The sequence below is a fragment of the Rhinichthys klamathensis genome, unplaced genomic scaffold, assembly GCF_029890125.1.
Source record: "Rhinichthys klamathensis goyatoka isolate OS25496 unplaced genomic scaffold, OSU_Roscu_1.1 h1tg000242l_1, whole genome shotgun sequence".
Lineage (NCBI taxonomy): Eukaryota > Metazoa > Chordata > Actinopteri > Cypriniformes > Leuciscidae > Rhinichthys > Rhinichthys klamathensis.
In genome coordinates, this window is record NW_026606764.1 from 3,257,293 (window position 1) to 3,268,604 (window position 11,312).

At 44.6% G+C, this 11,312-nt stretch overlaps 1 pseudogene; it reads left to right on the top strand.

The window, feature by feature from the left end:
* The first annotated feature begins 9,115 nt into the window (after positions 1 to 9,115).
* On the top strand, positions 9,116 to 11,048 carry LOC130100457 (uncharacterized protein K02A2.6-like; annotated as a pseudogene).
* Positions 11,049 to 11,312: the final 264 nt, after the last annotated feature.

The following is an 11,312-nucleotide window of genomic DNA, read 5'->3' on the forward strand; positions in this document are numbered from 1 at the left end:
CAGCATGAGCCGGGAGTTCGCTGGACAGATCGCGGCCTTGGCCCTGGATAGCCAAGATTTGTTCCAGTACACCTGGGGGTTTGCTTCACTTGCTGCCTCCTGCTCCCTGGGGGACGAGGCGATCAAATTATGTTACCGGCTGGGGGCTAAGGAGGTCAACCCGAGGGAGCTCCCCGATTTATCCGGTCTGAACTGGAGAGAGGCGCTCTCCATTTGTGAAGAGAGCTTCATCCCAGTGACCGTCCAGCCAGAGCTTCACGTCAGCCACGTCCAGCCAGAGCTTCACGTCAGCCACGTCCAGCTAGAGCTTCACCACGACATGCCTGAGCTTCATGCCGAGCCAGAGACGCTTCACGTCACTTCTGCCGAGCCAGAGACGCTTCACGTCACTTCTGCCGAGCCAGAGACGCTTCACGTCACTTCTGCCGAGCCAGAGACGCTTCACGTCACTTCTGCCGAGCCAGAGACGCTTCACGTCACTTCTGCCGAGCCAGTGTCTACGGACAAGATGGCCGATCCAGAGTCTGTTCACGTCACTTCCTCCGAGCCAGTGTCTAAGGACAAGATGGCCGAACCAGAGACTGTTCACATCACTTCTGCTGATCCAGAGACTGTTCACGTCACTTCCTCCGAGCCAGGGTCTACGGACAAGATGGCCGATCCAGAGTCTGTTCACGTCACTTCTTCCGAGCCAGTGTCTACGGACAAGATGGCCGATTCAGAGACTGTTCACGTCACTTCCTCCGAGCCAGTGTCTACGGACAAGATGGCCGATTCAGAGACTGTTCACATCACTTCTGCTGATCCAGAGACTGTTCATGTCACTTCCTCCGAGCCAGTGTCTACGGACAAGATGGCCGCCTCCGAGCCAGTGTCTACGGACAAGATGGCCGCCTCCGAGCCAGTGTCTACGGACAAGATGGCCGCCTCTGAGCCAGTGTCTACGGACAAGATGGCCGCCTCCGAGCCAGTGTCTACGGACAAGATGGCCGCCTCCGAGCCAGAGTCTGTTCCTGTTCCCGAGCCAGAGTCTGTGTTGTCTGTTCCCGAGCCAGTGTGTGTGATGTCTGTTCCCGAACCAGTGTGTGTGATGTCTGTTCCCGAGCCAGTGAGTGTGTTGTCTGTTCCCGAGCCAGTGAGTGTGTTGTCTGTTCCCGAGCCAGTGAGTGTGTTGTCTGTTCCCGAGCCAGTGTGTGTGTTGTCTGTTCCTGAGCCCGTGCCAGGGTGTGTGTTGTCTGTTCCCGAGTCAGTGAGTGTGTTGTCTGTTCCCGAGCCAGTGTGTGTGTTGTCTGTTCCTGAGCCCGAGCCAGTGTGTGTGTTGTCTGTTCCTGAGCCCGAGCCAGGGTGTGTGTTGTCTGTTCCCGAGCCAGTGAGTGTGTTGTCTGTTCCCGAGCCAGGGTGTGTGTTGTCTGTTCCCGAGCCAGTGAGTGTGTTGTCTGTTCCCGAGCCAGTGAGTGTGTTGTCTGTTCCCGAGCCAGTGAGTGTGTTGTCTGTTCCCGAGCCAGTGAGTGTGTTGTCTGTTCCCGAGCCAGTGAGTGTGTTGTCTGTTCCCGAGCTAGTGTGTGTGTTGTCTGTTCCTGAGCCCGAGCCAGGGTGTGTATTGTCTGTTCCCGAGTCAGTGAGTGTGTTGTCTGTTCCCGAGCCAGTGAGTGTGTTGTCTGTTCCCGAGTCAGTGTGTGTGTTGTCTGTTCCCGAGCCAGTGTGTGTGTTGTCTGTTCCTGAGCCCGAGCCAGGGTGTGTGTTGTCTGTTCCCGAGCCAGTGTGTGTGTTGTCTGTTCCTGAGCCCGAGCCAGCGGCTGTTCCTGAGCCGGTGTCTGCTGTTCCTGAGCCGGTGTCTTCACCGCCGTGGCCGCCCGAGGGGTCTTCACCGCCGTGGCCACCCGAGGGGTCATCTATGCCCTGGCCGGCCGAGGGGTCGTCTATGCCCTGGCCGCCTGAGTGGTCGTCTCCGTCCTGGTCGCCTGCTCCGTCCTGGTCGCCTGCTCCGTCCTGGTCGCCTGTTCCGTCATGGTCGCCTGTTCCGTCATGGCCGCCTGCACAACCTGCCCGCCTGCACAGCCTTTTCCACCCACGGTCCAGGTCCGCCCTCACTCCACGACCCAAGTCGTTCCCCTGCACGAACCTGGCCCTCCGTCCCTCCCTCAAGACCGCCTCCACTTCACCACCCTCCTGAACTTTAGTGTTTTTGTTTCAAGGGGCGTCGGGAGCCGCCCATAGGGGGGGGGGGGGGGGGGGGGGGGGGCTATGTCACGGTGTGGGTTTTGTGTTTTGTTCCTTGTTCTTGTCTGTCATGTGTTTCCCTGTCTTTTCATGTGCAGCTGTTCCCCGTTTTGTTGATTAGTCTCCCCATGTGTTTCTGATTAGCCACGCCCCCTTGTAATCTTGTTTAGCTTGTTTGCCTGTGTATTTATACCCATGTTCTTCAGTTGGTGTTTGTCGGTCGTTGTTTGATGTTGTGATGTTCCTAGTTCCTTGTTCTGTGTACTGTGTACTGTGTACCTTGTTCTGAGTTTACCCTGGATTACTTGTTTGTTGGATTATTAAAGTGCTTGCGATTGGATTCACTCTCTGCTTCGTCCTTGCCGCATCGTAACACATATAGCCTATTTTAACAGGATTTGTTTCCAGGTATGACTAAAAATGTGCTTTTGACTTTCATTTATATTTTGATTATATATATATAGCCTATGTGTATGTATGTATATTTACCATATATGGATTGAAGTATGAAGGCTGCCAGTATGGATTGAAAACACACTACATCAGAGTATCCAGCGCTCATAATGTTTACATCGACGCATTTGGGTATAAATTCAATAAACATTATTCCTGTCTATAGAAATATGATGTAAACCTATGAGAATCTATCAATATTTCTCCACATCTGCACATTGTTGAGCTAAAAGCCCTGAGGGACGTTGTTTTGTCAAGCGCTGTCATGACGACAGCACAGGAGTTTTTTTCTGAATGGGAGCAGCTGACGCTCATAATTCATATTAAAGGTATCGACTCATTTTTTAATTACATAACTCCTGGCACAAATTAAGACATAACTGTCATAAGTTTCTCAGAATGCAATAGTGTTCAAATACTGAAACTTGAGTCTTATATCTTTTTAATGATGTATAGTTTGTCAAGGTAATAACATTAAATATGATAGTAACTTTGAACTATTTAAAAAAAAAACGCTTCAGTGCGCCGGCGCTCTGGCAACGGTTAAGAGGTTAATCCTCTTGGTCTCACTGAGTTAGACACATACAGGAAATTACAGTAAAATGTATGATTCTATATGCAACAGCTTTCTGGTTAGAAATTGCATCTTTTAACAAGGCCGTAAACTATGCAGATGAGCCACTTTGACAGGACAAAGAAAGACTTTTCCCTCTCGAAATTCTTGAAGGTGATTGGTCATTCACCCCAAAGGAGGTGTGAACTCCATTGTCCTCAAAAGGATGGAACGCCAGTTTCCTCTCTCTCTTCAACTCTCTTCAACTCTCTTCAACATCTCTCTTCGAGATCTTCTCTTCAGTCCGTTAGTTTAGTTTTGTTTTGTTTTGTTTTCCCGTTTCGCATTCTACTTTGTTCATTTCCACGGAAAAGTGAAATGAACTTAGCCTGAATTATTTTTCTTTGAGTAACTTCACCTTCAAGGGACCTTTGAATTCGCTGCGCCTCCGTTCGCCCCGGAAGAACCACAGGGAACGCGCGACGCTCTGAAGGAACGACACCCACGCGCCTTCCTTATTCAGCAACACAAGAGAACCATATGTGCAAGTATTCGTTTTATCGAGCTTTCAATGCGTTTAAGATTTGTTTACCCCATTTAGGGTGATTGATATCTTGGTGTCTCTCTCTCAAGGTTCCTTTTGTCTGTGATTTTGCCATACTGTTGACCACTTTCTACCTCTTCTATCATTCTTTTTATCTCTCATTTTCTTTCATTGTTTGTTGCTTTATTGTGTTGTATATACATTTTATTCCATGTAATTGTAGTCACCGGTATACGTAGTTTCCTTTTATTAAATACATTATATTAATTTGATTGACTCTGTCTGTTGCTCATATTACGAAGTCCCTTAAATGTTCGATCAAGCTACGAGCTTTACAAATTTGTTGATACTTAAATAGTATTTTTATAGAACAGAAAAGTTAATCCTCATGGCCAGAGGAATAGCTTCTCTTGAAAGTCTATAATAACTTTCATGAGGTTTGATGAAGATCGGACGATCAGTTTTGCTGGACAAAGCAGATTATTCGATAATAAATTGAGCCCATGAAAGGTTATCCTGACAATCGATCTATTTTAGACAATTGACATATTAATATTTAATTATAATTCGTTGTGATTGATTATTGATAGTACAATTGATCTATTTTTGCCTACCTGTATGGAGAACTGATTATAATTCGTTATATTCAGTTGTCCATACAGATCATTGGCAACTTATTCCCTTTACGGGTAAATTTAATCTATGTATGCGATTACTGGACATATTCATGACCAGTTATTAAAATTATATTCCCTTTATTTGAGCTAAAATCGCTATTGGTGATTTGAGATAAAATGTGACTGTGAATTATTCACATACTGTTACTTTGTTTATGAACAAATCTGACTTTCTTTTTATTTGATACAAATTAAATTCTTTACCTTTTGTTACTTTCAAAGAGTTTTATTCCTTCAAAAAGAGTTTATACCAGACCGTTTAAGCATAATTGAGTATAGATTTTTATTATAATTTTCATTCAGGAAAATTAATTCAGTTAGTGACATCAGAGGGGCCTAACTTCAACATCTGTAGGTGTATTGTTAATGAATCTTGAGCGCTCTCCTACTTAATTACAAGAAAGACAGGTAGGGGGCGTTACATATATAATAAAACTTTTATATTTGACTGATACCTGTGTCTCCATGTTTTGCTTGCCACTGGGTAGGGAACCTGTGTAAAGCTTTATGGTTTGATTCTTTGGGTGAAATTCCCAAGGTGGCACAGTCAGGCATTATTCCTTAATTTGATAGTTTCAGACTTATCTTGCTAAATTTACCTGGGCCACATCGGGGCCACGGTCACAAAAGTATGGGACCCCTTCTTCCCTTGTAGTTAGTCACCCATATACTTTAATAAACAGATATAACTCATGCATTTTCCATGTAATTGGATTTCACAAACGTAATTCCGATCGACCAGCTCACTTAGCACGGCGTTCGTGGTTCGACTGGTCGAGACTTTTTTCCAAGATGGCTCCTGCCTGTATACGCGATGTGTACTGTCTTTATAAAGTATCTTCTTATTAAACTGTCTGTACACTTACAAAGTTCTCAATGCTTCGGTTTGCATGTAGGGACCCTCAATATGCTACCGTGTTAGTGTGGGGCTACTTTGATCCTTGTTAGTGGTATTAACTAGAGATTTCTTTTTACTTATTCGATGCTCTATATACTAGCGTTATAAGCTAAACAGTTTTTAGAGATAAAACTCTTTACATTCGATTATCATGAAAACAAATCCCAGAGAACGGTCGACTCGGTACCAATGTGTTATTACACCATAGGTTCATTTTGCGCCGGAGTTGTCCTTTAACAGATGCAACTTTTGATTTTGATTTTAAAAAATGTATTAGTAAATGTTGAAATTATCATTAACTAAGATTAATAAATGCCGTAGAAGTATTTTTCATTGTTAGTTCATGTTAACTAATGTTAAAGGAACACTCCGACTTTTTGGGACTTTAGCCTATTCACCTTATCCCCCAGAGTTAGATAAGTCCATACATACCTTTTTCATCTCCGTGCGTGCTATAAGTCTGTTTGACGCACCCACCGCTAGCCTAGCTTAGCACAAAGACTGGATGTAAATGGTTGCAGCTAGCATACTAATCCAAATAAGTGACAAAATAGCGCAAACATTTTCCTATTTACATGTTGTGATTTGTATAGTCACAGAGTGTACAAAAAACAAAGTCACATGAGACACAGACATATTTTAACCGTATAAATACTGGGAACTATATTCTCTGAAGGCGAAGCACTGCTACTTGGGCGGAGTGATAACCGCAGCACCTGAGACGTACCGTACCCAAACTCTGAACGAACTCTCTGCTCCTCACCACGGCGCGTCTCAGGTGCTGCGGTTATCACTCCGCCCAAGTAGCAGTGCTTCGCCTTCAGAGAATATAGTTCCCAGTATTTATACGGTTAAAATATGTCTGTGTCTCATGTGACTTTGTTTTTTGTACACTCTGTGACTATACAAATCACAACATGTAAATAGGAAAATGTTTGCGCTATTTTGTCACTTATTTGGATTAGTATGCTAGCTGCAACCATTTACATCCAGTCTTTGTGCTAAGCTAGGCTAGCGGTGGGTGCGTCAAACAGACTTATAGCACGCACGGAGATGAAAAAGGTATGTATGGACTTATCTAACTCTGGGGGATAAGGTGAATAGGCTAAAGTCCCAAAAAGTCGGAGTGTTCCTTTAAGAAATGAAACCTTACTGTAAAATGTTACCATTTTAACTATAGTTAGTAGTTGCAGTATTTCATGACTTATTTTATTTATTTATTTATTTATGTATATTTTCCACATTTTAAAATAAGTAGGTGTATCCAAAAATGTACAGCTTGAATGCAATATAGGTCTCTTTGCATAAAAGCATCTGCCAAATGCATAAATGTAAATGAATAATGATGCCATCATCCTTGATTAGAAATGTTTGTTTTACAGGAATGCTCTAACAACCCAGAATGTTGACCAACTTTGCAGTGCTTTGGCCCTATGGTTTCCCAACAGTCATTCTGATAATGAAGGTGAAGTGAAAAGAGCAAGAGAGACACATAATGTTCTCAGGAGTGGGAGAGAAAGTATTTTGGAATTAATTTTGACAAAGTAACTTATTAGGGAAGCAACTATCAGAACACACTGTGCCAGCTTGCAGGGAGATGGTCATAATATTGTGACTCGCTGAGAGGAAATGTATGCCTCTGTGGGAACCTGCCTAATTATGCTTTTCTAGTGTACTTCACCGCAGTGTGACAAAAATCACATACACCACAAACACAAAGGGCCCTATCTTGCACCCGGACACAGCGGACTTTTCCCTTCACAGACGCACGTCGGTAAATTAGGGAATGAACTTGCGCTCCCGGGGGCGGTTCAGCGAAAAGAGGAGGTGTGTTCCGGCGCAAACGTTCCCTGGTGCTATTTTGCAGTTCCAGAAAACAATTCCGCCACAGACCAGGAAAAACCTAGTCTAAAGTCAGTGGTGTGTTATTCAGATGTTATTTTAAGGGCACATGCTTGGCCATAATGTAGCGTGTGCATGCGCATACACTTTGCTTCTCTCATCTACACAGACGCAGCAGTTCTCATTTTTGCAAATCATACATTATTACAAGGAAAACTAACACACAAGGGAAATCATTGTGGTGTCCATGAAGATGTGAAAAAATAGGCATAAATCTAGTTTACACATTTACCCAAATTATTATTTGGGTGGGTGTGGTATCCTGAGATGTATGTTATATTTACCAGCAGTTCCTCTCCACACCACAAGAGGTGCAGTTGACCTTCAGGATCATGTGGGGTTCTGGGGGAGAGTAAGACAAGTTTTATGAGAAAGTTATTCTGTCACATGGAGGCTCTGTAAGCTTGAAAGACAATAAAGTGCTATTACAGTTACAGTGCGTGATTCAGTTCCTATATCACTGAAGATACTACATATTGGCGACGAGGATATTGGAAGGATGAAATAAATGTCGGTCTGAAGACGGATGATACTGGGTGAGCTCAGTGAGCTGACGGTGGGAGAGCGAGGGGCTAGCATTGGACCGGAGGATTCACAGAGACAAAAGCAAAGATGACTACGATGATAGGCACTCTGTCGGCTTTTGACGTGAAGGAGCAGACATGGGAAGATTATTGTGAGATACTAGAACAGTTTTTTGAAGCTAACAGAATTGATGACGGAGATAAGCAGAGAGCTATCCTCATCAGCGTGGTGGGACCAGCCACATACAAGCTCATAAGGAACCTGGTGAGTCCAGATAAACCCAGCTCGAAAACTTACGGTTTGTTGAAAACTTTAATGAAAGAGCACTTCAACCCAAAACCGAGTGAAATAATCCAGAGATACAAATTTGACTCGCGCTCCCGCCAGCCTACGGAGACCGTCAGTGTATACATAGCCGAATTGAGACGATTAGCGCATGATTGTAACTATGGTACTACACTGGAACAGATGTTGAGAGACCGACTAGTATGCTGTATTAATGATGACAGGATTCAAAGTCGCTTGCTATCCGAAACAGACTTGACGTTTGAGAGAGCGTTCAAAATTGCAGTAGCTGCGGAAGCTGCTAGTAAAAATGTTCAAGACCTCCATACAGCACCATTAGCATGCAACAGCGTGAGGACAGAGGGTGCACTGAAAAAGGAGGGTGAATGGAAAAAAAAAGATAAAGAATGCTACCGATGTCATGGGAAGCAACACAACGCGGCCGTGTGTAAATTTAAGGAGGCAAAGTGTCACTGTTGTGGGAAAGTAGGGCACATAGCCAAGGCTTGCCGCAATATAAATAAGGAAAGTGTCAGCTACAATGAGAAGAAAGCATACAAAGCAGAGAAAACATACCGAGCAGAGCGGCGTCCACGTCCACATCGATCATATAATGTAGAGTGTGAAAAGCAGGATGGTAATAGATCTGAAGAGGAAGTGTTCACATTAAACTTGCATGGAAACGGAGACATCAATACAGAGGATAAAACCGTTTGAAGTGACAATGGCAGTGAATAAGAAGACGGTACATTTTGAAATTGATACAGGATGTAGTGTAAGCATAATGAATGAGCTGAAGTTCAATGAGATGTGGAACGAAGAGCAACGCCCGCAAATAAGACAAACTAAACTTGTACTTAAGTCATATACAGGGGAGAAAATCAAAGTAGTGGGGGTGGCCAAAGCGAAAGTAAACTATGAGCGGCAAGTAAAGACATTGCCCCTAGTGGTGGTTAAAGGTACAGGACCTAGCTTGTTAGGAAGAGGATGGCTAGAGGCTCTAAAATTGAAGTGGGAAGAAATAAAAAATGTGAGCACAGAGCCTACCGGAAGTACTCATGAGAAATGGGGATGTTTTCAAGCAGGAGTTAGGCATGTTGAAAGGCATGAAAGCAACCATTCAAGTGTCCGCTGAAGCACATCCTATATTCTATCGGCCCCGCTCAGTTCCGTATGCCATGAGGACAAAAGTAGAAGCGGAGATAGATCGGCTGCTGAAGGAGGACATTATAGCTCCCGTTAAATACGCCGAATGGGCCGCGCCCATAGTTCCTGTCTTAAAGCCAGATGGGTCGATCAGAATATGCGGAGATTACAAGCTAACCGTTAACAGTGCCTCCTCACTAGAGCAATACCCTATTCCCCGTGTTGAAGACCTGTTCAATACTCTGTCAGGAGGGAAACAGTTCACCAAGCTCGATTTAAGCCACGCCTATCAACAGATTGTAATGGATGATGCCTTAAAGAAGTACCTCACAATAAACACACACCGAGGCCTGTTCACCTACAATAGGCTACCTTTCGAGGTTTCGTCAGCTCCCGCCATCTTCCAGCGAATGATGAAAAACCTGTTACAAGGCCTTCCAAGAGTAGCTGTGTACTCAACGACATTATTCTGATGGGGAGAGACGAAGCTGAACACCTGAGTACGCTCGAGGAGGTACTTAGTCGATTGAAAGACGCTGGCCTGCGACTTCACAGAAGCAAATGTGCGTTCCAGCAAAATGAGGTAGAATACCTAGGGCATGTGGTGAATGCTGAAGGCTTATATCCAGTGCAGAGCAAGGTGAGGGCCATAGAGGAAGCTCCACCACCAACCACAGTGACTGAGCTAAAGGCCTATTTAGGTCTCTTGAATTATTATAACAAGTTTCTCCCTAGTCTAGCTACACGCTTAGCCCCGTTACATAAGCTGCTGAGGAAAGATGTGTTGTGGGTCTGGAACAAAGAGCAGGAAGAAGCTTTTCAGAACTCAAAACAGTTGCTGAGCAGCAGCTAAAGTCCTGGGTCACTACTCAGCGGACAAAGATTTAGTGCTCGCCTGTGACGCCTCACCATACGGGCTAGGCGCTGTACTGTCACATGTCATGGAAGATGGTAGTGAAAAACCTTTGGGCTTCATGTCACGCATGCTAACACCAGCAGAGAAGCGCTACTCACAGCTCGATAAGGAGGGGTTAGCTATCATTTTCGGGATCAAGAGGTTTCATAAGTACATCTACGGACGAACATTCACAATCACCACTGACCACAAACCACTGATATCACTCTTTCATGAGAAAAAAGCCAGTGCCTCAGATGGGGTCACCGAGGGTGCAGAGGTGGGCAACTCTCCTCAGAGCGTATGAGTACAAAATCATATACAAACCTGGGCTGGGACATGCAAATGCAGACGCGCTGAGCAGGTTACCATTGCCACAAACAGGGGAAGAGGATGAGTCTGACCAGGTCTTCATGCTGGAGGTCATGGAGGACCCACCAATCACGACAAAAAAGGTTAGACAGTGGACAGCTAATGATGAAACACTCTCCCAAGTGCTAGGCTGGTGTCTGAAAGGATGGCCAAGGGAGGTGGATACACTGTACAAACCCTACAGTCAGAGAAAACTGGAGCTGAGTGTGAAAGATGGGTGTGTGCTCTGGGGGGCGAGAGTGGTCGTTCCACAGAGGGGTAGGAAAGCCATGTTAAAACAGCTACACCACACACACCCAGGAATATGTAAAATGAAGGGTTTAGCACGTTCATACGTTTGGTGGCCAGGGATGAACTCCGAAATTGAACAGGAAGTGCAGTCCTGCCATACATGCCAGGAAAACAGAAATCCTCCAGCAGGAGCACCGCTACATCCATGGGAGTGGCCAGAGACACCCTGGAGCAGACTGCATGTGGAGTACGCCGGCCCTTTTCTAGGGAAAATGTTTCCTGTCATTGTAGATGCACACTCCAAATGGATTGACGTGTACCCAGCAAGTACAGTGTTCCGAAGATGAACGAAGGTCTTACGGGGTTGGAACAACATGAGGGTGAGTAATTACTGACAGAATTTTCATTTTTGGGTGAACTAACCCTTTAATCTGGTTTACAGCAGCCTGTGACTGCCAATAATAGTTTTTCATTTATTTTTTTATTTTTTTACATTTGAATACAGTTATGAAAGACCTGTTTTTTTTATTTTTGTAATTGTTTGTTAAAACAGCACCTGCTTTTATTTAATCTTTTGGTTTTGTGAAAAAAAGATGAAAGAACCATGCGTT